Source organism: Esox lucius, chromosome 8 (genome assembly GCF_011004845.1).
Source record: "Esox lucius isolate fEsoLuc1 chromosome 8, fEsoLuc1.pri, whole genome shotgun sequence".
Lineage (NCBI taxonomy): Eukaryota > Metazoa > Chordata > Actinopteri > Esociformes > Esocidae > Esox > Esox lucius.
In genome coordinates, this window is record NC_047576.1 from 11,392,691 (window position 1) to 11,419,177 (window position 26,487).

At 38.1% G+C, this 26,487-nt stretch overlaps 1 long non-coding RNA gene across 9 annotated transcripts in view; it reads left to right on the forward strand.

Annotated features, from left to right (window-relative positions):
* The window catches only part of LOC105011515, a 55,453-nt gene continuing 28,966 nt past the window's right edge, over nt 1–26,487 (forward strand). Inside the window, exons 1-3 of one of the 9 annotated variants that reach the window (XR_004576054.1) lie at nt 1–113; nt 8,649–8,694; nt 23,381–23,485. This is a non-coding gene — a long non-coding RNA (uncharacterized LOC105011515). The other 8 variants (XR_004576053.1, XR_004576050.1, XR_004576052.1 and 5 more) reach the window with 8 other exon arrangements.

The following is a 26,487-nucleotide window of genomic DNA, read 5'->3' on the forward strand; positions in this document are numbered from 1 at the left end:
AAATTCAGCCCGCTTGTAATTAAAGAGGGAAGGCAGATAGAACCCAGTCTTTTTCTCATGGCAGTGAACGAATAAACATCTCTCCTCTGCAGAAACTCTTCATTACGCAGACTGTAAGTTTATATACTTCCTTATTTATCAGAAGTTATTCTTGTTGCGCAGGTAGGCCTCATCGCGGGCTAGGCTGCTTTGCATAGCTTAATTTTGAGAACATGTTTGAAAGCGTTATGCATAAGCTACCTCATGTGCGTGATCCGTTACCATTTCTGGGTAGACATTTTGTAATTTTCAACAATTACGGTAAATTAATTACATTATATGGGTAGGCTAGACTGTTGTGTCGTGCTTAACAATTAAATAGATTAGATGTCGTTATTTTGAATGTATATATTCTTCACATTTTATTTTAGGCATAGGCCAATGTCAAATATGAGATTCATTGTATCTGTGCTGTGGCGAGAACAATGTAGCTTACCCAAGAAATTGGGATATGTGACCGTACCTATTTAGCTAATATTTGTAGCCTATTTCAGTTTAACTATCACATTGCAAGGTTGACATTGTTTGTACCTCACTTTTGCGGTTGATATGTTCACATGTGCCATGTATTTCAGTGTCATGCATTATTATTTCCGATGTCAAAACGTAAAATTTATTTAGATAGAATCAAGAATTTGTCCAAAGTGTGTTTGCTTAATTCGCTATGATATTTCTCTTCAAATAGGCCTAGCACAAGTGATGATGTGGATGGTGTATTTATTGATGACACAAGTGGGCGATATCTCTCCGAGAGCTTCAGCATTAAGTCAGTTGGAAATGTATGCAGAAACTTCTGTAGATACTGTATACTCCACACTGAAGGTCACAAGTCATGTGCAATTACTGCTCCTCTGACTCACTTGTGCTGCTGGCACGATAAGTATTGATTTAAGATTTTTCTTCAGTCCTGGTGGTAGTAGTTGTGTCTTGGTAGAGCTGGGTATATACTATAGTTTACCTAGCCTATAGGCCATGGCAATAGTAGTATGTGTCAGGTATTTGTATGTGTCAGGTATTTGTTCTGGTTTATATGACCTTACATAACACCAGAGCACTTATGCACTCAATGTCCTTTTTGAGGTTTTGATGACCAAATTAAAAACATTCAGTTTAAGGCAAAATATACTCATATTTGTCTAATGGACAATGGAAATCCACACGTCACTTGCAAAGCCTTCACATTTTGGTTAGGAACCACTTGGAACCATTGGTGACCAGCAACAGTTTGAGTCAGCACTGAGACTGGACCATTCAGGAACATACAACCCTTTTGGAAAGCCATTATGGTGTGTTTTTGGCATGCAAATGAATGCACTTATGTTGCTTGAAAATATAACTGTATATCCCAGGGTTAGAAGACTAATTCGTTTTTCCTTTAACTTTTTACCTGGGGTTTGTTCCTTTCGTATTCCTTTTGATCCTGACACACTTTCCAGTACCTGTGGATGCCAACATAACCATAACGCTGTCACCACAAGAACTGTAACATTAGCCTAAGAGTCATGTGAATTTGGCAGAATATTATTTTAAATTATTCACACCTGTAATGCCTGTCAAAGGTGGCTTTGCTCTGGGGGTGTGAAGACATACACAATAAACCCTTCCAAGTTTTGTATTTTTTTGTCATTTGGAGAATACACTATTATTTTTACTCTGCTTTGAAAATGTGTAGAAGATTTTGTAGATCTGTAGGAAACCAAATTCAATGCATTCCCTTTTTAGATTGAATTGTGTCTGTTTAAATGCTGACATGTGTGTACAGCATATACAGTGGATATTCCTTTATTCCTTCTGAGGACCTTCAAAATGTCTCCCTCCAAAATAGCATTCAGGGAATTGCTGATTTGATGGTTGCTCATTCAATAAGTATTTAAGCATATATCTATGAGACAGGCCTGTGGACTGTTTCCATTTTATCCTTAATTTACAAAGCAGTATTATTGTATTCATGTATCAATACAATTACTTATTATATTTGATAGTATCATTGTGCAGTAAAGATTGTCTCGTCTTAATTTCCCATTAAGGTAACTTTGTTTTGAAATGAATTTGTACCATTAAACATGTTCGGTCTGTACTAATTAATGGAGGGTTAGAGGGACAGATCACACCACCAAAATATTTCTCTCTCTATGACTTGATGATCCCTGAAAGCCCTTTGCTCTTATATGAAGCCCTTTGAAGCATGGCTATTACAATTCCCAAAAGTGGGACCTTTGATTAGATCATTTGTAAACCCCTGAACCTGACACTAGTTATCAAGTTTTTTCTGTGGATGTTTTTGTTAGTAATTCCGATTTGTTTTATTTATGTATTATATGGTTACATGTGATTCATTAGTAAGACCTCTCCTAAAGATCTATTGATTTGAGAATTCTGTCTCAGTGACTGGTGAGATTACAAGCTGAGACTGACAGACACAAATGTACAAATCTTAATGCATGTTACATATGGGATTTGATTCTGTAACTTGTAGATTTGCCTCAGATTTTGTAACATGTTAAATTTGCCTCAGATTCTATAAGGTGTTAGGTGCTTCCATGATAACGCTGGGCAATATTACATTCATTCTGCAATGAAGCATTTAGGCATTTTTACATACAGCAGAAATGTACATTACATCATCAATTAAACCAGCATATACTATACATATATGAAATAAATTAATATGAATATAGCAATTTAGATGCACTTAGCATTATAATATTGTTTTCTTTTTCATCACCTCTCTCCCTCACATCTGAGGGGATGGAATCATAAAAGTTCAACTCCAGTTAGAGGAATAGAGAGCAGTGCCTCTTATAGGAATATGGTGAAATATACATGCATATTTAGAATGCTACAGAAAATAGTATCCAGGCCATTTTGTCTGCATTTGAGTGTAATTGTGGCATTCTACCAGTGTCCTGTCCCTTACTTAATGTTGTTGTATTTACAAATATATATAAGTACGAAATTAATACATTGAAAAACTCTTTATTGTCATGGCCATTTTATTTTTGTGCATAAATGTGGAACGATGAGGATTGTAATAGCCAGATAATGTTGCAGTTACCATATTAGGGATTTTTAACCACTAATTACCATTGTTTTTTGTTTTTTTTAAACTATTATTTCAAAAGCATAGATTTGGTGCATAAAGAAACAATTATCCTACTCTGATTCTGGGAATACAAGCATAATACACACTGCAATGTTACAGTGTCCAGTTATTAGGCATTAGGGCTTTTTGTTACAATAATTTTTTTAATGATGTCTTTTGTCCAGTCAATTCAAATAATTGTATGCTCATGGAAGTGTATGGACAGATTCAACATTCTAAGGAACTTTAAATTTGAGTTAATTTGTACCATTGAAATAACATTACATAGATTGTTCTGATAAGTAAACACTATGGGATATTAGATCGATCATATACTAACCATACATTGTGTTCTTTGATCAGTTTTAATTATATTAATTGGATCAGGTGTTCCACAAAGACAGAATCACGCATTGTGTGAAGCCTCTAATAATAATAAGTGTCATAGTTTTTGTAATAAACGCGGTTATTTTAGCAATGCGTTAATACAACGTATTTAAAATTAATTATTTGCTATATTTAATGCAAGTAAACCCAGAATCATAATATATTATATTAGATTAGCCTGTCCAATTTCCATTGGCCTTATAAACAACAACAAATACGAACAAGTTGTCATAAAAATCTAGGTTATTGCCTTTAATTAACTTTCGTTACAATGCATTTCTGCTTGGCAAATATCTCTGTAGAGTTTGTAATCCTTTCAAATACAGGTTTTTCAACCGTTTTGATAAATTACTGTACATACCCACGAGTCATACCAGGTACCATCCCATCCACACACATGATAATATAGACCAATACTAACTAGAAATAATCTTTGCATTGTGTTAAACATGCTAAATGTTTAGTAGGGAGACTAAACATTTAGCATATTTTAGTAGTGGTTAATTCACGATAAGCCAATATGCTTTATTTTCTCGGATCACTTCTCTTGACATTCAAACTGTATGCGTTAACTCGCAGGAATTCTTGATATTAGAATATGTAAAACAACATCATAAGCTCTAGCATCGTTTTCATGATCTATTAGAACATCCCACGGATAATCAAATTGTTTTGTAAGCCACTACGTTTTTTGAGTGATCCCTGCGTTTGTACAACTAACCACTAACCTGGCGCATACATTTCAAGCATATTTTTAAACAGTTTCATGTATTACCATTTTGTCATATACATTATTAGTTATGAAATTGTCTACATCACATGTCTAAACATGCTGCTCATCTATTCATAGACTGCTACAACCGAAGACTGTACTTGCTTGGAATAAGAAGGTCATTTTCAATACAATAATAACAAATATCCTTTTCATTTGCCCTACAGTTATAATATGTCCGATGTCCGATGGGCGTCGCTGTTCCTACAGTTGCTTTAGTTCTTTCTCTTGCGGTTGTTAGTGATTGGAGCAAAATTGTAGGTTTCGAGATAATAGGATAAATGCATAAATTCCCGAGTCTCAAAAACTATAGGCTTATTTCTAGATGTATGTTCACATCAATTTTGCAGTCGGTTAAAGCTATCCTCTCTCAATGCTGTTTGAAAATTGAATAGAAATCTACCTATGCAAGTCCCTGATTTTACAGTGAACGGAATCAACATTCGGCTATCATGTGAAGCCATTTGTAAAATGCTGGATTTTTTTGTTTTCATTAAGAAATAGTTAATATCGTAATGCTTAAGATTTCACCTACAATGGAATATTAAGGACTTGGTAATGAATAATTATTTTGCATTAGATGTTCAATGTTTACAGTTTGGTCATTTAGCGGATGCTCTTATCCAGAGCGATTTACATTTAATGTTGTGAACGCTAAAATTAAGATTATTGCAGGCAACAACGACTACAAAATATAGTTAAATTAAAGATAAAAGTTGAATTAGTTGAATCTTGCCTGCATATCATTGCATGTCAGTAATTAGACTTACAAATCTGTAGGTTTATGTTTTTTAAAAGTAGCTGTATTGTCTAAAAATCTCTTCGTATACACTAGACGTGTGGGAATAAAGCGCCCAACAGTTACACAGGCCTAAGTTAAGGGCCATGTAATTGAAAATATTTTGTTGTCCTTGACATTGGTGGTTAAGTGTAGGTCGTGGTTATTATCAACACGTTACTCTGTAACATGGACGTGTAGCAATGATTTATTCATTTTTTTCCTATTAAAATGAAAACGAAATATGTGTTTTTTAGGATTGTGTTATTAAACATTTGACGATTTTATACTGTCAATTCCAGGCATTTCCCTGGGCAAATCATCTGCAAAAACATACTTTAAAGACTATAAATGAAATAAAATTATCATAGATATACATGTCTTCATTGATTAGTACCTCACAATTAGGGAATGTTTTAAGTAGGCCATGCTAACTAGATTTCTCATGGAGGTGTATTAGTAATTAATCTAAAAAATGTGTCCGTACAGGTTCTAAAACATATTTTGCTCTGACCTAATTTCTTGCCTATTATCTTCAGATGTTCAACAGAGATAAACGAAGAGATACGTTTTTATCATAGTAGCCTGGAGTCTTCGTTCATTAATTTAAACCACGATAAATGCCATTAACTTTCTGCTCTCTCGGCTTGAGTTTCTACGAGTGAGAATATATTATTTTTCACATCGAAGTGTCATCTGCGCGAGTGCGAGTTTTGAGACTGATTTGACGCCATAGAGAATATGATTAAAATAGCCTTTACCACACACACACGCACACACTGGCGTTTTGAAGAGTTATTAGGCTAGTTATTTTGACTATCATTAGTCAAAAAGTGTGGGCACCATAATAAGTGAAACAACTACAGTCGCTCTAAAACTGTCAAGTTGAAATACTTTTGAAAATAGATTTTTAGGCCCATTTGCCAATGCACAAAACGTTGGTTGTTTGCCTTAACCTACATAAGAATCCTCTCTGGAAAGGTAACCTATCCCGATGCCTGACGTAAGCACGTTTAACGTAGTAAGATTTGAGGAGCTTGCACTAGCACGTATCTTTCTTCGCAACGTTGATTGAATGTACTTGCAACAATGTATCCGTCGTTTTTCGAACTGAGTAACTGCTCATTTATAACAGTTATTTCGATGCCTGTAAAAATACGTTATGCGCGGTCAGAGGATGGAGACGTAGCCGAATGAAGGCAACGTGACCCTGAACCCACACGTTTCTTTCCTCCTTTCTCCTCCTAGTGGTCCTCGACAAGAGGTGGCTTCAGTTATTCGTTCGTGTGTTCGGCTGTTTAAGAAAACGGCGTGTTATGCACAAAACCATTGCGCTTGCAAGTTTCTTGTTTTCTACTGATCCGGACTACAGTCTTTGGTGCATTTTCATTCTCTCTGTTGCGCTGTGAATCGCTGCCACCGCAAGCGGTTGACGCCAAGTCTTATTTCAAGCAACAAGGCGCAGCATACAAGAGGACCAGTAGTTGCAATGTGGCCGGGCGCATATTTAAATCCCACCACTCACAACGGTACCATCCCGCCTCATAGTGAGGATCGAAGGAGAGTCGACTTGAAAGAAGGTGGAGTTGGATGATGGAGATTTATGGAATGTGGTTTTTAAAAATATATTTAAACATGTCTAATCTATCAAAATGTAAAATGTTGGGTTCAATGACTGATAGTTGGGCTGGCGGTCGGTGTTGTGGTGTATTGCGTCTTGGCCTTGAGTAATGGGCTAAAGCTTTGGAGCATTTAAGTTGCCTGCTCGTGCCTCCAAGTCGTGTTGGGTCCCAATGGGTCTCTGTACTACATACCTTCCACCACTCCTCTCCCCTCTCTACCACACTAGCTTACCCATCTATCTGTCTCTTGGTTCTAGCGAATGATTTAGAAAAAGATTATGGGCGTACCTAAATATGGAAAAGGACCATTCACGCAGTTGGAACAATAGGCATCAATTCACAATGGACAATGAATAGAGGAGCAGAACTGTTTGGGTTTCTGGACACGTCCAAGCCAAGCTGGCCCATAAGGGGGACCTACGGCAGACATACCCAGCTTCCTTCCAAAGCGGTGAGAAAATGTGGGGCGGGATTGACTGGGAAACTGGTTGCTCGTCAGTCTTCTCAGCTAGTTGGCTTGTCTCAGGCCACTCCAACAAAAGTATAGCCAGTGTTTGACAGACTGCTCCTGGTTGGATTGGCTTATTTTATATAGCTTTGTTTTTCCATCATCTAACTGAAATTTAATTTGGACATCAGTAAGGCCTAGGTTACTTTATTGGATTACCCCAAATATACGGTATGTAAGTATACATTAGATTTTTTCTAACAACGGGTTTTTCAATCTTACTTGATTTAGGTGTTAGGTTAAGATCATTCAACTGTCACGTTGGTGTTTCCCTAGGCAATTGCTTATATATTATTAATATTAATAGTATTTACTTTTCTTGTTGCAAAAGTATAATATAATAACAATAACATCTTTTTTTTTATTAATTTTTTGTTTGTATTGTATATTAAAGTATTCAAAGTTTGAAATTATACTAATTTTAACTTCAACTGAAAAAAAAACCTTAGCTGTATGTTGGCTCTAATACAGTATGTCATGTCTTAACGGAATCGTCCATTGTGCAGTCCGCGGAGAATGATGGGGCAAACCGAGAGGCCCCTCGCGTTTAAAGCAAACAGTTGTGCGATTGTTAGGAGAGCCTGGGAAAATGTTCTGGGGTCTGGGAGGTGGAGTGTCTTGACGCCAGACCCTCTTGTTAAGAAGACTACTGTGCTCCCAGACATCATTGTCATGCTAATGAGCGCAAGCACGTTGTTGAACTTGATGTTGACTTCTTTCTTTGGGACTACATTTTTCTCGGTCACTTGTTTGTGGGAAAATCTCTGGAGCTATAGTGTGAAATTAATTAATCAGACCTTTGCAACGGACAACAATAGGGCTCCGAGAAACTTAGCAACGCGCGAGAATTATTATTTTATTTAAGAACAGTCTACTCTTTAGTCCTATTTTACCGTGCCCAAGACAAGCAAGGTAAATATTATTCTCAGTTTAGGCGTGTGTAGCCAGTTTAAATACAGATCTGCTTTTTGAATATTATTCTTTTTTTCTTTTGTGATGGTAGGAGCACTATATATCTTATCAACATGGACTTATGATTAGTGGATTACATTTAGGCTTTTACTTACGTACTAAATGAGCAGGAGTTTTCCCGCTTGAGTAGTTCTGCAGTGGTGTGTGTGTGTGTCTGTGTGTGTCTGTTTGTGTGTTTGGTTGTGTGTGTGAAGCCGACTTTTCTCTTCCTTTTCCCTCTGGGCGAAGTAGCCTAATATATGCATTTTAACATAATTTAAATTCGAGAATGTTTATAACACTAAACATGTCTATGGAATGCTGCCAGTTCCCCTTCACAAAATAGTTCTGCTCTTTCGGTTTAAAAGCAGATGTTCTAAAAGGCCTGTACACAATCTGAAAAAAATAACATTTTGTTCTTACATGTGGAAAGTAGTCTACATTCTTTATGTGTAAAACCAACCTATTTTCTGTAGTTTACAATTGTATTGTATGCATATCTTCAACAGGCAACAGGTGCTGAAGAGAGACTTTCATAGACACAATTGCCTTAAGGTAAAACAAATATATATCTGTCATATTTAAACTAATAGCATTACTTTAGCTGTGATATTTAGGGTTTATTCATTCCAGAACAGTCGGTATAAATAAACACAAGTCACGTAAGCTATGTCGTTACGTGTTAGGTTATGCTATGTTTATAGCCTATTGATTATACCTAGGCTATGTTTATAATATTGTTCATGTTAGGCTACAACTCCTTGTGAAGCGAGATATTGGAATATACGACTTCCCAAAAGTCCCAATCTATCCCTAGACCGGTGTTATCGTTGTATCAATGATGAGGATATATGGGGCGGATGTATACGATAGTGCACACTATTCCTACTTCAAGTCCGAGCTGCTATCAGCGACGGCAGTGTCAAGGTAAGGCTGATTAGTTTTAGTACCAAGGACAGGGCTCTAGACGCGTACATTCTAACGGGTGATTGTTTATATTCCAGGCGAAAGCTTTTTCTTTACTCAGGTAAAATACACTTTTCCTGCTATTCAAAGCCAAACAAATGTTTTCTAAAAAAAAAGTTTTATTTAGCAGCAAGTCATTCGGTGATTGGACCAATGCACTCTTAAAAATAAAGGTTCGAACCATAGATAAGAGAACAGCTTTATATCTATGGTTCTAACCATTTGAGGTTCTTCTGGCCGATTCCATTGGTTAAGAATTTTATTCTTAACAAATAACTATTTGCAGACCAGTTCCAAGCATCTTTCTTTTGCGCTTCATAGAATCAAGCTGAGTGACTCAGTGAACCATCAAACTGTTATCACCTGGAACTTGTAGTGATTCTTCAATGGATACATATAAAACGTTTTTCATGTAAATCCCTTTCTAAGGATATCCAGTAAACACTGTATGGTTATGCAAATATTTAAAAACATCGAGCCTTTAATTTGTTTGTTCCCTTGGACACCAGCTAGGATTTTTCACATTGCAAAAGCAGTAAAGGTGTATGTTTTACACTTGACTTTTAAACCAGGGTATGGAAAGGATATTCAGTTTAATGAATATGCTAAAACTGAGGCAAGACTCTTCCAAACGAAGCTCGAAAAGAATACCACAATTTATTTATGTTTATTTTCAAATTTGTGATTTTTTGATTTTATTAATTTATTAACTACTATTAATGTTAGACTGTTCTATGCGGCGACGACTGTCGCATTACTGAAGGCACAGAAGAAGAAAGTTATTTCTAAGGACTATAGACTACTATCACCCCTCTTCGCAAAGTGCACCTATCATGGAGGCCTTTAAAACAGGACATGACGCTGGAAAGGGGCGTGTCTGGTCCTCTAATCATAGGAATTTACTTGAGGCTGATTTATGAGGTGGTTTTACACCATGGAAAGAGGGCCTGTAATGTTTTTATTTATACATTTGTGCATACCTATGATACACTGAGTAACACTCAGTTCAGGATTATGTGCTATTACTTTCTGTCACTTCTACACAACTATGAAGAAAGAAACAAAAATACAGATGAAATATCGAACTATTGCCATTTCAAATATTGCTTTATAAAGATTTGGAATACTTGAGTCACGGGCCTATATAGCTATAATGTCAATCGTCATTTTAAAACACAATGGAGAAAACGAATTTGACAATTTTCATCTATAGCCTACCATTGGGCAGTATTCATTTATTATTTCAGGCTTTATTTTATATTACTCAAATTAACAAATTAAGAAAATGTATAGCCCTATCTTGGGGAACATACATTTTCCTCTTCAAAACACATTTTAACATAACTACCTAACCTGGGCTGCTGTTTTTGGTATATACTTTCAAAGAACATCAGGAAACAACTCATATACATTTTTGTTCATTTAAATTATCATTATATTCCGAGCCCTCTAGATCTTCTTGGCAATATCACCACCTGTCAGTCATAGTATATGTGCGGGAGCAAGTGAGCAGAAGGGATTGCGTTAATATTCGCTCTTTTTTTAGGAAAGGCTGTAAAGTCTGTTTCGCAGTTTTAGGCTTTGTTCACGTTTAGCATGTTAAGACTTATGATGCATTAGTTATAAGGGCTCATAGAAAACAAAACAAAAATGCCAAAAGAGAACCAAGTACAAAATATCACATTTACTTTAATAAGCCTATTACAGAATTAAGCACCCATTTCTACTGTAAATTAGCTGTGTATGTGTGTGTGTGTGTGTGTGTGTGTGTGCGTGTTAAAAAATCTTGCCACTAAAGAAAATTATCTGCAACTGATACATTTAAATAAGATTTCGGTAAATAAGAGATTAATTTTCGAGTCAAATATTGTGTTTTACATTTACTATATAATTACTTTCATACCAAGCATTTAAGTAAATGTATTTTATATATACATTTATATATATATATATATATATATATATATATATATAGTTATGTTTTGGCCAATATTTACATTAGCCTATTAAATGTTTTCATTAAGCTGTGCATTGTAGAATGGTTCAAATGGCTAAGCTCATATAATCATTGTAATATGGGGCTTTAGGGCCCATTATGAAGACTGGAGAAAAATCTTCTTAATAAGAATTCGACCAATCCGTAAATATTTTGACAATTTACACATTCTTGAGGAAATGCAGCCATAGGCCTGCATCTCGAAACGCCTGCATAAGTTACTCTAATGATCTTTTAACTTTTCTACCAGAAAAAGAAGAAATGTAATTCAGTAGACTGTCCCTTTTAGTTGTTATAGCTTTGTTATAGACTGGTTCTATCTGTTAGTCTAAAACATCAACATCAAGTAATTTCTCCTTTTGTTAGCGCCTCTATTATATTGAAATTATACTTCCTGTTACATTAGCATAATGCAGCTTCAAAGACATTATTCGTAACACCGGAAGCATGAATCATTCTCACATTTTTTTCATGTAGACCTAAATCCTAATTAATGTGTGTGTGTGTGTGTGTGTGTGTGTGTGTGACTTTAAATTTAATGTGTACTATCCATAGTGGGAATTTGGTTGTTGGCTGTTGACCGGAGGGGCTTCTGAAAATATTAAAATCTATACGATTCTACCCTTATTTTATGTATGCACTCACGATTGAAAGGTCGCTTTATAAGTATGTCTGCTAAATTCTATGTAGATGAAATCTTCATCCATTAAAATGGTTTATTCCATTGTCTGGCATCAGTTTCATATTTTGCATATTGGAAGACTCCATTTTGTTTTTAAGTCTGGGGGGATGTCTTAGAAGAAGACTCAGACATCTGTAATTTGTGTCCTATTAGCCTATTATTTTATTTCTGAGCAAATAATTACAATATTGCAATTTGTTTCACTATATTGATATTGCACCTGAGTTAAATTAATCTACCTATATTTATTACAAACAGATATATGATTATAATTATAAACTTGTTTCTTTGTCGCCGCACTAACTGACCTTCTAGTTTACGTCTGAAGCAGGCCTATGCAGGCCTCTTTCTCTCATAATATCAAACTTTTCGGTATTGATCAAGGTCTTATTTGTTTTATTCTTAATCATAAGGTCATGAGTTGATAGATTTAAAAAAACAGCACTAACATAACTAGCCTAACATTTTTAACTGATTCAATTAAGTGTACTTTGCGTGTCTGTGTGCGTGCGTGTGTGTGTTCGTGTGTGTGTGTGTTCGTGTGTGGAAGAGTCAGGAAAGTCAGAGAGAAAGGATTTACGTAAAGCACGTAACAGTTGGGCTAAATAATAGCAACTGGACTAGAGGTAGGCTTTGTTGTTATTCAAAGACCGAAATTATTTTTATTTGGCTCAAAATACTCAAAGTTGGCCAAATGTTTTACAATAGGATTTTTTTTTTTTTTAAATATAATGAACCCAAATATTTATTAAACATGTATTAATATTTGCTGTCCCTTGACATGTCTTCAACTGTGTAAGACGAAGTACAATAGGTCTCACAATACAGTTAATGGCTACACCTTTTGTTTCTGGTGAGCCTTTGAGCTCCAACAATAGGCTACTCCTTGACGTAGAACGCCAAGACACATGTTTTTTCTCCAAATAATATATTTTAAATAAAATAGTGTGCCAAAGAAGTATGGTGACCTCGTTAGCCTACTGAAAAGTGGCATAGACCTATGCTCGTACCCAAAAACTGGTCTATTTGTTCCTATACCTTCAATAATCCGATGAAAGAAAATGTTATGTTTAAACTTAATCAAGTCTACTGCCCCGCCCCCGCCCCATTGCAAAACTGTTATATAATAGCTTAGCACTGGAGTTAGCCATTGTGGTTTTAAGGATCTTCTTTAAACATCTGTTTATTTGAGGGTTCTTTTTTTGTATAATATTTAGCATTATAATCAATGTTTTTTGGATGTAAGGGTATGGACTTTTACCCGTCTATGTTCAGTGAGATGCAATGCATCAAAAGAGAGTATTGCCTAGTTATTATTTTCCCCCAATGATGTCTGAATCGTGCGAGGAGCTATTTTAGAATCTTATGTTATTGCATAGCGCTTGGTCACGGCCGTGTCCACCAGTGTCCCGGGGTTGCGCAGCCATGTGTGTCAATAAGCATGTCTAATGCTGGTGACATCACATTTCTATTGGCAGCGTGACCCCGGTGGCCTGAGCGAGTTTCTCCCAGCCTCAGCCTTAGCCAAGCACCCAGTGCCTCTGACCATGACAACAGCGTTGCTTTCTCCTCACGTCGTTTTGTGCTTTCTTTCTCGGATTGTGGTGGATTTCTCGATAACGTGTTACGACCGGTCGGCATTGTTCGATGAATGTGTCGGCAACGTATGAAACATATTTGGACGCTTTTGTGGATCTGTGGTTCTAAATTAACGGAATCATAATAGAAGTTTAATGGGATTTCAGACCTTGCTTGTTTGCCTTTTCAAGCCATCGTGTATGTTTTATGTACGATTTTCGAGCTTTTGGGGCTACTCAAGATGCATCCCGAAGATATTAATATTATTTTAATGTGAGTACTTCAATACTTTTTGAGGGTTTGTTGTAAACTCATTGTCTATAAGTTTACATTTTTGTTGTGGTGTCAATGGGCCTGGTAAAGAGCCTGTGGCTTATTATGTATTAGCTGTGTAAAAGTCAAGGGTTATTTTTGACTTTTATCCTAGAACAACACATTTTATGATTTGGGATATTTTGGGATGTTATCAAGAGGTTTCCATCAATTTCATTTAATTTGGGACATGTTTAGACAATATCAAGAGGTTTCCATCAATGTCATTTAATTGATTGAATCCAAGCCTGATTATAGTCTGTAATTCATTTGCGCTTTTCCATCCTATTCAGTATCCGTACCAGAAAGTCTACTAGGCCCACACGAGGCTACTCTTTGTCAGTTATATTGTTGACATTTTGTTATTGTTATAGCATGCTTAAGTCTATTTTTTAACAGTCATGCTTTAAAGACATTTATTTATTGAATCAGTTTAGTTTCTTAGTTTCTGTAGTCTGAATGGGTAGTTTCGAACTGGCGTTTAAAACAGATACTGTTGTTGTTTGGTGTGCATTGTTACATTAAAAGGATGCAGCATTGTGAGTTTATTAACTATCACTGTTTTTTGTGTTGTCGAATCGCTCTGTTGATGTGGTTTTTGGTAATGTGAGGTCAAAGTGAAGTTTAGCATCTGAAGGACCAGGCTGCAGGCTACTGGGGCCTGCATGATTGTGCTGTAATTCAAATCTTCTGCATTGGTTAACGATGCTATTGTATTTATCTTTCATGCTCATTTTAGCCATTCAACATTTTAACGTTACAATCACACGCATGCGTATTATACGTATTATCCCTAGTGCTTTGAAGTGTTAGATATAAATATACATTAGAATTCTCTGGAAACCGCGCGGGCCTTATAGCATAGCCTATTACGCACGCTCGCTTACAAGTGCGTAAATGCAAGTGTGTGTGTGTGTGTGTGTGCGTGTGTGTGTGTTAGCGAGAGCTTGAGCCTGCATACAAGCAAATGTAATGGCTCCATGTGACCACAACAGAAGCACTGAAGCACCATCCGGCACGCGGCGGTCCCTTTAAAAGACATGGGTTAGTTTCTCTCTTTGGTTATCTAGCTGTATGAGTTTATGTGATATCATAAAGCTAGAGAACCGAATGTATAAACTAATTCTGCAGACTTCACTAACCGCGAATGGAGCGCGGCGAATGTGGACCGGGGGCTGTCGGAGGAAGGCAGCGAGCCCTGAAACTGAGAGCAAGCTGTACCCGCTGAAGGCACCATAAAACGCCGCCGTGTACGTTCCGGTGGACCAGGGTGGTATTGATGGAATTAATGTCTTCTTAAATCGGATCTATAGCCCGGAATGGTATTCACAGGGAATGTATTGCGGAGACAGTAGTCAGAATCGCATCATCGTTTCTGCCGGAGAAAGCATCCATTCAAACAGTGATATTGGTTGGTCGCGTCAGTGGTACCCGAAATCTATAGATGAGGATTAATTGAAGGGACTGACAGTGCCATATACATTTTGCTTGATTTGTGGGCTATTTCATTCATTATGTAATTAGGGTTCGGTGTATGACCCGGAGGTGAGAAGAAACGGGTTATAGAGAGAACTGTTTCAGCTGATTGGTCCGTTCCGTTCTAGTGAGTCACGTGCCCTACTGACAGTAGCCCCTGTATGCTGGCTGCTATCATGAGATATGGAATATAACAATCAGACCTAATGCACATATGGCTGGCCTGTGGCTTAAGTGTGTTGCCAAGCTGCAGTGCCTTGCTCCTCAGATCAAAGAGCAATGAGTTTACTGCCCTTTTTATTTTCTTTCTGAAAGTTTATGATAGGGGGCACAGTGGAGTGTCTAGAAAGAGTTGCTTATCATTTTTTAACCCACAGGATTGAGGTCGTTGAGAAAGTGGTACTGCTGCTTGTATTGCTGTTGTGTGTGTGTGTGTGGGGGGGGGGGGGTCATCTTGTCAAGCAATGTCTTCATCACCAACATTATCCTGTGCCTACAGCTGTTTTGTTAATCAAGGTGCTTATAGCCCTGTCAAATAGGACATTGTAGGTGTTTGTTTTATCCTAACTTTGGGCCTGTGTGAGGCTGTTATTAGAATGAACCCAAAGCTTCAGAGGAGAAAACAAAATGTCAGCTTTCTGGGTTCCCTGCTTCCAGAGATAGCATCAAGACCAACCCTATGTATCCAACAGATATGTACAGACAAGGACATACGAGCCTGAAACTTCACAGGAGAAAACAAAATGTCAGCTTTCTGGATTCCCTGCTTCCAGAGATAGCATCAAGACCAAGCACATGTATCCTGATGATGATGACCTATCAGTAGATCTATAATGATGATAATTATGATGGACCTATCAGTAGGTCTATAATGATGTGGACCTATAAGGAGGTCTACAATTATGGTAATGATGATGGACCTATCAGATGGTCTACAAATTGTTAAGGATGATGACCTATTAGTAGGTCTATAGTGATGATAATGATGTTGACTTATTAGGAGGTCTATGATGATGATGATAATGATGCTGGCCTATCAGGAGGACTGTAATGATGATAATGATGATGACCTATCAGGAGATCTGTAATGACGAAAATGATGAGGATGACCAATCAGTAGGTCCATAATGATGATAATGATAATGGACCTATCAGGATGTCTGTAATGATTATAATGATGATGATTACTTATCAGTTGGTCTATAATGATAATAATGATGATGGACCTATCAGTAGATCTATAATGACGATAGTGATGATGGACCTATCAGGAAGTCTATAATGATGATGGACATATCAGGAGGTCTATAATGATGATAACAATGATGGACCTGTTAGGAGGTCTATGCTGATAATGGTGACGGCCCATCACTAGGTCTATAATGATATTGATGATGAACTATCAATAGGTCTATAACGATGATGACCTATCAGGAGGTCTATAATGAAGATAATTATGATGGACCTATCAGTTGGTCTATAATAATAGTAATGATGATGACTTATCAGGAGGTCTATAATGATGATGCTAATGATGATGACCTATCCGTAGGTCTATAATGAAGATAATTATGATGGACCTGTCAGGAGGTTTTTAATGATAATGCTAATGATGATGACCTATCAGTAGGTCTATAATGATGATAGACCTATCAGGAGGTCAATAATGATGATGATAATGATGATGAACTATCAGAAGGTCTACTTAAACCACTACACTCATTGTTGTCCACTCAATAAATTCTGAGTAGGGTGGAAAGAAAGAGTGGTATATTGACATGTGTTAATGTGGCTGTACTACGCCAAAGCATCCTTTATAATTCATTGAGTAATTCACTGCACTTTAAGTTGTGTGTTTTTCGTATTGGCCATATACCTTTTACAGTCTGGTTACTGTCTCTGACAGCTGTTGATCTGATTAAAGATCACAATAAAAGTTAGGCCTGCGCTGCAGTAAATATACTGAGGGATATATAATTGGCAGGCATACTCTGGATGCTCTCTGGACTCCAAAGTTGACTACTTAGTGATCTGAGGCAATTGTGAGGGCAAGATAAGGCCCCCAGGTTTGCTGGGTGGTGAGATATTACTTGATGTCAGGGCCTATGTATGGGTTAGCTGTTTTGGATGGACAGGTGTCCGTCATCAATCTCACTGCAGCTCGATCCACTTGAAGCCACTTTCTGGTCCTGAGATGTCTTTTACGCTGGCCTGTTGAATGTCAAGCTAGCTAGCTACCTTGGCTGTGGTTTGTACATGTGTGAAGAGGACAGATGAGACTGCACCATAGACATGTGTGGAGAGGACAGAGGAGACTGCACCATAGACATGTGTGGAGAGGACAGAGTAGACTGCAGCACTGACATTTGTGGAGAGGACAGAGGAGACTGCACCATAGACATGTGTGGAGAGAGAGGAGACTGCACCACTGACATGTGTGGAGAGGAGAGAGGAGACTGCACCTTAGACATGTGTGGAGAGGACAGAGTAGACTGCAGCACTGACATTTGTGGAGAGGACAGAGGTGACTGCACCATAGACATGTGTGGAGAGGACAGAGTAGACTGCAGCACTGACATGTGTGGAGAGGACAGAGGAGACTGCACCATAGACATGTGTGGAGAGGACAGAGGAGACTGCACCATAGACATGTGTGGAGAGGACAGAGGAGACTGCACCATAGACATGTGTGGAGAGGACAGAGTAGACTGCACCATAGCTGGACTGGCTGGATCAGCCTGCTGCAGTACAGACAGGGCTTGGCCTGGCTATACAGTCACCTAGGATTCTCCAGAACTTTTTACTGGACTGTTTTGTGAATGTGTGGGATGTTCATGAAGGGTATAGGCTGAGATTTTGACAAGATGTCGGACATAGCATGCTTTTTTACCTTAACCCTTGTTTTACCCGATAAGTGTGACTGAGAAAAGAGGACTGACCAACTGTTTCCACCTTGCACGCTCAGGGTTTTGATCCAGTAACCCTTCACTGGATATTAATTTGTCTTTGTCAATATGCTATTTGCTATATGGTAGACTGTACAATATTTAAAAGCACCAAAATTGGACAAACATAAGTAGTGTAAGCTCCATTCTTTTCTTAGCATGAGTCATAGCTCTAAATTATTGCTTTGTGAAAACTTAATTAAAACGAAGGTAGTGCTACATTGCTGGCTGATGCAAAAGAAGTATACAAATGTAGAGGTTTTATTGTTTGTCTGTAACATCACCTATTTGAAAATGGGTCACTGTTTGGGCCGCCTATTCCAAATATATTTAAACAACTCAGAGCCATGAACACATCAGATCCAATCCAATTAATTTACATTCCATAACCTTAACATTTAATCCCATATTTACCTCTTATCAGTTAAATTCTCTTTCCTCCCTGCTTCCAGTCCTAGATACTACTTCTCTGATCTGGAAAGTGAGGCCCTATCTGTTTATGACTCAGAGCCTACGTAACATATACAGCTCCACCCACAGCCACACCATAGGGTTAATAAATGAGGGATTTAGGCAGGGCTCCTTTGAGATGAAATGCAGTGTGATGTGTGTGGGGGTCTGAGAGCATGGCTAGACGATTTCCCACATTAATATGTGTCCGTCTGACTGGCTGCCACCAGGGCCTCTCCAGCAGATGGAGGCTGGCCTCTGTCTGGGCACCTGGCATAAACAGCCAAAACCCATTGTCTTTCCTCCACAATCACTTGTTTTTTTAATCTAAATGAAAATACATTTTACTCCCCCCAAATCCATTCTGCATTTCATTACACTGGAGAAAACAGAAAGATATGACGGCAGACAAGAGGGTTCCCAGCATGTAGATGGGGGGGGGAGATTACAACAGTAGGGAAAGATGGCTGGGTATGCATGCAGTGCATTTTGACCTGATGCTTAGTGTCTTAGTGTATGCAGCCGTGAAGGAACAGTGATAACCTAATTCATTTAGCGTGTCCAGTATGTTGTTCATTACGTCTGCCTTTCTGCTGAAAACTATACAGTGACTGTCTGAATGTATAGGCTCCACCAGCTGGAACAGCTTCCCCCCCGTTAGGAGTATTTTAACCGGGTAGATATATTTACAGTGTGGGACCATTGCTTGTGTTGACAATAGGGTGTAAAGCCATCCTGCCCCCTTAAAATCACTCACAGTGCAGCACATAGTGTCAGTCGGCCTACAGTGACAGCATACATGCTAATTTACTGGGCTGTAGAGCTGGTGAAAGTGGGGTGGTGGTTGGATGTTTCATGTGTCTGTGGATTTATACCCGTAGCGCGTCATTGTTTGCATGACAATGTCCGTTATAGTTCTGTCTAGCCCTCGTAAATCCTTGTATTTCTGTGGTATGTTACCTCGGCACTGTATATGGAAAGGTCCAACGAGTCTGAGTATATATATATATTTATTGTTGAAAATACTAATAGTTGATTTGTTTTGAAGCGCTAATCATTGTTGATAATAAGAAATTCCCAGGTGAGCGGCGCATACATGCAAAGACACAACTTTTGCTAAATGTTGTATAGTAACTGAACTGTCCATTACATTCTGTTTTATATTATTCTGGCTACACTCATGTTCTGTAAGGTTACCCCGTCCATGCCATTTATTGGTCTAATGAATCAAACAGAAATATTTGACTGTACTATTGTTTGCCACTTCAGTCTGAGATTCATTCCATTGCAGTTGTTTGTTGACATCAATATTAGGGGATGTTTTTAAAAACCAAGTCATTAGTGATCAGTTTATCTCTCACCAATCTGTACTGAAGCCAATGGCATTTCGGAAACATAACTTTACTCACACGTGTTCTGGCTGTGGCGGTTTCTGGGACAAATTAGAACAATAAGATTGGTTTTGCAATATTGAAATCATCTTATGTGTACTCACATTCAGACTCCTTACAGAGATTTTTTTTTTGCCTGGGGGGCAAGCAGTTTGGGTAGTCAGGCAAGCCATTCATCCTGTTAACATAACCTGACCCAGTGCTGTTGGCGAAGGATTACATTAAGTAAGCAAGTTTATATTATTATAATTATTAGGTGTGCTTGCTGAAAGCTTATTCGCAATAATAATAATTATTATTAATTAGCCTTCTGCTGCCATATATAGGGCCAAAACCTTAAATGCTACAGAGACCAAAACTAATTTAAAACATGCAAGCTCAATGTCCTCAGTTTGCTTGAAGAAAACATGTTGATATAACCAATTCCATTGAACATATAACAAATTCCTCTGTAGACGGTCTAGTTTTGTATACAAAAAAGTTTGTATACATTTCTGATACCTTTTCTACTTTCTGAACTATAACTGCTTAAAGCTCCATAGGCTTGATTGATAATTATTTGAATTAGACATTGGTCTTAAGCTGTTAAAGCTACAAGCACTAAACCAACTTTGAATGTTACATACTAACTCAACTTTGATTATATGTCAAAAGACTGTAAATGTGTTTGTTTTTTAAAGTATAACTTTTAAGATAGCTTGACAAACTTGAAAGGCCGCATTTAAGATTTGGCTCTGCTCTTTTAAGAACAAACATCACATTTTGCAGACTGTCTCAGGTTCAACACTGATTTTTGTTACCGTACATAATTAATAAATGATAGAAAGTTGTTGTATCCCTATTCACTTAAACAACAGAATGCAGGCTTCAACATTCTGAACTTTAATCACTTGACACATAACATTCAGAATGCAAAAACAAATGAAATGCATAAAAATATATAATATGGCTTATTATGATATAGTACTGATTCCAGATTTACCTATTCCGCTATAGCTGTCTCAATAACACCACACCTACAAATCTCATACAAATAAGGAAATTATGTAGCTGTCTTGGTAAGAGCATAGTACTTGTAAATGAATGCTCTCTGGAAAGGAATGACTTAAAAGTAAAAAAAAATGAAAAAGTTATCATAGAAAATAAACCCCAATTATTAACATGAGGCCTACTACTAACAGTGACACTATACTGTCACAACCACTACTATTATTTCACATCCAAAAATGCTGCAAGACTAGGAAGGACACAACATTTAGTCCAAATTAAAAAAAAAATGTTATTCATATTGTTAATTATGAATAACTATTATTGTTAATAATTAATAATTATTATGTTCTTCATTTATGTCATCCTTGGGTCGGTTCACATCGGTGCTGTCATAAATTTACCGTCTCGATGTCTATTTTCACCTGAAGAAGCAAATGGCCTATTGCGTATTTCTCTGAACTTATGAATTGTGAGTTTGGTAGCTTAGCAACAGCTTCTGACCCATGCATCGAAATAGAAAAAAATCGGTCCAATGATATGCGGCTTCTACTCGCATTGCTGTATGATGCCAGAAAATGTAGTAGTTGTACCATGTCTGAAAGCTGAGTGCTTTGTTATCTTACAGCATTTTATGTTTTATTAACAAGAGCAACGAACACGTGTGCAGCGTGAAGGAGAGTGGGAAACTGGGATACGGAGTGCGTGCGTTAGTGTGGTCCTGGGATGTTTGTGTGTATGTGTGTGTGCGTGTGTGTGTGTCTGTTGACCTTGAAGATTAACATTATTTTAATATACTATCTATACCATCCAGGTCCTACCTAAAAGCCTATAGCTTCAAAACAAATACAAATGACTCGGGCCCATATAGTTAAGCCATAGTTCATAGTAGGCCAGCTACTACGTTTTCATTTCCAATTTGACACCACGCTGTAGATACGACTATCGAGAAGGTTTATTTAACATGTACAGTGGTACGCAACAACTGATGTACATATTTTAGGCCTGTGTTCCTGTGCTTGTGGGAAAACGAAAACGAATAATACACCGGACCTACTGCAGGACAATATAAGATTCGAACTTGTATCTTTGTGACTGAGCAGGATACTGTAATAATAGTTTTTAAAATGCCATCAAAAGGTAATGTGTTGCACGCGAATGGATGGAACACGATCTGAACCGAAATAAGCGCGTGACTGTGAAAGTAGCCTTAAGTAGCGCATCAATTTGCTCTATTTTATCCCAGTATTCTTTTCTCGTTAGGTTGCAACAGTTCTTCGATTTGACTTTGTCATAGCTAATTTGAAAAGAAGGAAAGTGAATATACCCGTTTATCACCTTTTAACATTTCCGTTTATTGCATAGACTATTAAAAGGATTTGACCCGTTTTTCCCAATACATAAGACAACTATCTAAAAATAGTTTATCCTTTACTCAGGGAAATACCCTATTTGCCGAGAATTCTCTTTTATATTTTCTATTATTTCAACTCTATTTCGATTTCTTCCAAATAAATCACACTTCTTTTTTTCTCCCCTACAATAGCATGTTGCGGTCCATTATGCCTCGGTTTGAATGTTTTCAATTGATAGTCGAGGTGCAGAAAATTTCCATAACAATTATTTTTAACACCAAAGTGCATTAATTAAACATAATTTCGTTGTTACTCAGTGTTACATGAATTTTGTTTCTGTATTACATTTGTTTGTTTTTTAGATGAAATTATTTGTATTATTTTATTTTGAGAATAATATGATTATTTGTATTAATAGTGTGGTATTATTGTTGTTATTGTAACATTAACAAAATTATCATATAATATTTTTTATTTGATAATACTAGTTACATAAAAACAGAGGAGATTATTACTGATTGTGTATGTAAAATGTAGTCAGTATTAAGGTACAAAACATCAAGTGGTCAAGATGCCCTCTATGGCTACTCATGGAGCATTATTAACACCATGTTCAAGATGCCCTCTATGGCTACTCATGGAGCATTATTAAGACCATGTTCAAGATGTCCTCCATAGCTTTTATGGAGCATTATTAAGTCCATGTTCAAGATGTCCTCAATGGCTACTCATGGAGTATGATTAAGTACATGTTCAAGAGCTTCATCTGATGACTGAAGGTTCAGTGTCATTAAGCAATTCGATGTGTGTTTCTGTGTGTCATCACTGGTGCATGTGCATGAGAGTATGCGGCAATGTACTGTTTCACAGTAGAAAAACATATTTAATGTGGAAAATAATTGAGGGGGTTGGGATAAGGTACCAAACTCTGAGCATCAGAGGCTTCTATTTTATGGGTGTAATCCCAGTGGTCTCCCCGCTGTGACTTGGACACCACAAGACCTGAAAATATGCCACTGTAGTGTACCAAAAAACAACAGGCCATTTGACTATGGTGCATAATTTACCATCGCACATCTCAGTAGAATTTTCTGTGTTTTCAGGATGCAGGACCTTGGACAGAAACACCATGTTATCTAGCCAGGAAAACAAGGAAACACACTAGAGATTAAGGGGAATCTGTGTGGACTTGGACTATAGGAACGTTGGTGAGTTCTATCTCCTATAGCTTGATATTTCTTACTGTTCATTATGGATTTTTCTTTTAATTATGGAACAATTTCTATTCATTATCCACACATAAAATGTAGGTACATTTCATACTGTGTCAGGAAATACATCTTATATATCTACAAATGATATAAACGTTACTAATCTTAATGGCAGGTGCTGCATGGGCACATTTAGCATTTTGGGATATAAGGGAAGGGGTCTGTGTATTGCTATTGCTTGGGATGCCGCGCACCAACTCTGAAGCTTTTAGGCCAAGCATGCAAGAGGATGTTCAACACTGTATTTCTAAAGCTAACCCCCCAGCCAAGTTCAACCGTTAAAGTTAGGCCAGAATGATTTCAGGTCAGAAACTTCTCAATTAAATAAAAATGCTGATTTTCATTTAACAATTACAGATGGACTTCATCTTGGGTCATCTTTGTTAGGCCATCATTAACCTCCAATAATTGTAGTAATATCAACAGTATTTTAGCCAGGGCCTCTTATCCACTGATCCTTTGCAACATGTTTGAGTGTTTTTTACACTCCCATTCCTCTGCCCTCTGTCACTTCTACCCCTCCTTTCAATTGTCTGATCCAATTTGTTGGATTCTTGGGTTTTGGCAGATAAGGCGTAGGGTGGCCTGGTTGTGTAATCTATATTTTAATTCCTTTGTCCATGCTCCTTATCCCTTTAAGATACTTGGGGGACCTTGGCAGAGTGTGTGTGCAAGGTGTGCTCATGTGGAAAGGCTGCAAGGGTGGCTAAGTCCCTCACCCCTCTAATTCCCTCACCGCCCCCTACACCCCCTCCAACTTCCCCCTCCCCTCCCTACCCAAGCCAGGCCCTGTCCCCCCTCATTTAAACCCTTTCCTTTACCCCCCTCTGTCCCTAACAGTACAATCTCAAGTCAGAGTTCAATGGCACTTCTTTCATTCCTTCTTGCCCCCCCCCCCCCCCCCCCACCCCCTCCTCTTATTTTTTTTATTTTTTTTTACTCTACTGAGTTCTATGAGACAGGAGGTTCACCTCCCTACACATGTGAACTTTAGCTGCAATTCTCCAGGCACACATGCATTGTGGAACACAGATTGAAAAAGAAATTAGCGCTTTTTTCAGCACACACGGTTCTGTGGCCCCCTCTCCCTCCTTCTCTCCCATGCTGGGCCCAGTCCCAGTGAGTGTTGGTGCAGTCGCTCCAGGATGTGATTGAATGGTGTGGGTGTTTCCTCTGTGATGATTGTGAAAGCGATGTGGCGTATCATGGGTAAAAATAGACGTAATGATCTTCCTGAGCAGATCACTGTTACATCACTGTGTGTGGTGGTATTGAATGATACATATAATATTAGAAAAATCCTTAATTATTTCACACGTTGACTAGTGACAAGCCTATCATGTACTCTTATGATCACTAATATCTTGATTTGAGATCAATAATGTGTGCAGCGTTATTGCACACATTGTGCTCCCACACGTAATAGTGTGTGGAGGGTTTTGTGAGAGGGTTTGCTGAGTCGCTTAAGGAAGATGGGGTTAACGTCTGTCCTTAAAATTACTACACTCCATGTAACAATGGATGGTTATAAATTGGATGTGCTACATGTGTGAGCACCTCTATATACATTTTCCCTGTTCACCTGCTGAGTGGTAGCCCTAGCATTAGCACCAGCTTGCTAACAAGTTACAGGTCAAGGAATGGCAGAAAACCACTGAGCACAGCCAATCTGAGCACAAAATAGATGGAAAGGCAGGCGCGATGGAGCCCATCCACAGAGAAGGGAAGTTCTTCATCAATGAAAGGAGAAAGGCGTTTTTCCTCCAGGCTCTAGAATCGTTCTATGACATGGGCCTAGGTTCTATATCAGCACTGCCCAAAGGAAGACTTGGAAGATCAGAGGAAGGTTTTGAGAGCCTGTGGCTATTCTCCATACTACCCAACAACCTCTCAACCTCACTCTGCTTCCACAACTCAGTAGAGCTGCCCATGTCCTAACATATGGAGTCAATATATCACATTTGCAACCTAGACAGATTAGTAACTATCTGCTTTGGTATAATGATGCCCAGGGACTAAGAGGGTAAGCAAAACATCAGAGCATTGGATGTACAGACAAATCAATTAAATAAATGGACAATTGGCATCAATGGGTATTGATTGATAGCTAAAACTCTTAATTGCCACAGGCTTTAAGGCCCATGTGTCTCTGTTGTTCCATTTGTATAGGAAGGGGAATAGGCCAAGGATTTGGAATTTTACACAGTAGTGTTTCCACAGCCGACCTCTCCTGCTTATGTTTATGGATAAGCTCCAGAAGGGAAGCTGTAATCCTCTCATTTACAGTGCCTCAGATGGTTCTGTAGCCCCCCCCCCCCCCCCCCCACACACACCACCATTCAGATCTTTTATTTGTACTTCCTCAGCACGCTCAGACCCCAAGCAGGTAGAGTTGGCCAGACAGCCCGATAGGCCCACTCCATAATTCCAAGCTCAAGTGTTCCTCTAATGTTGCTAACCTGTAACGTTTGTTTGTAGGGGGAACACCACATTTCCACAACTTTATATGACACTATTCATCCTCTTCCTCCTTACTTCACTCTGATATAGAGTTGTTAGTGGACCCCGAACAGGTAACGCATGTATTATGAGTAAAAGAGATTGAGCCGAGGTTGACCAATTACAGCTGATCTAAAATACTCATGGTTCTCTATGTTAGCTTCTGCTTAAAAGCCTGCTGTTTGCAGAAAATGTTCCCAAGCTTTACAGATTTGTATGCATAAACTGCTCTGCTGGGCTGTTCTTAAAAGTTGATTTAAATTATACCCTCTGCATTATACAACTTGATAGGAAATAAATCTCTTCAAATGAATCCAGTGAATGGAGGGAGGTGAGGGCGGGGCTGTGGGGAACTATGTGGGGAATAGTGGCGTATGTTAACATAAATTAAAGCCTGTCTGCAGTGGGGCTGGCTGCTGCTGTGGGGGGGGGGCAGAGGT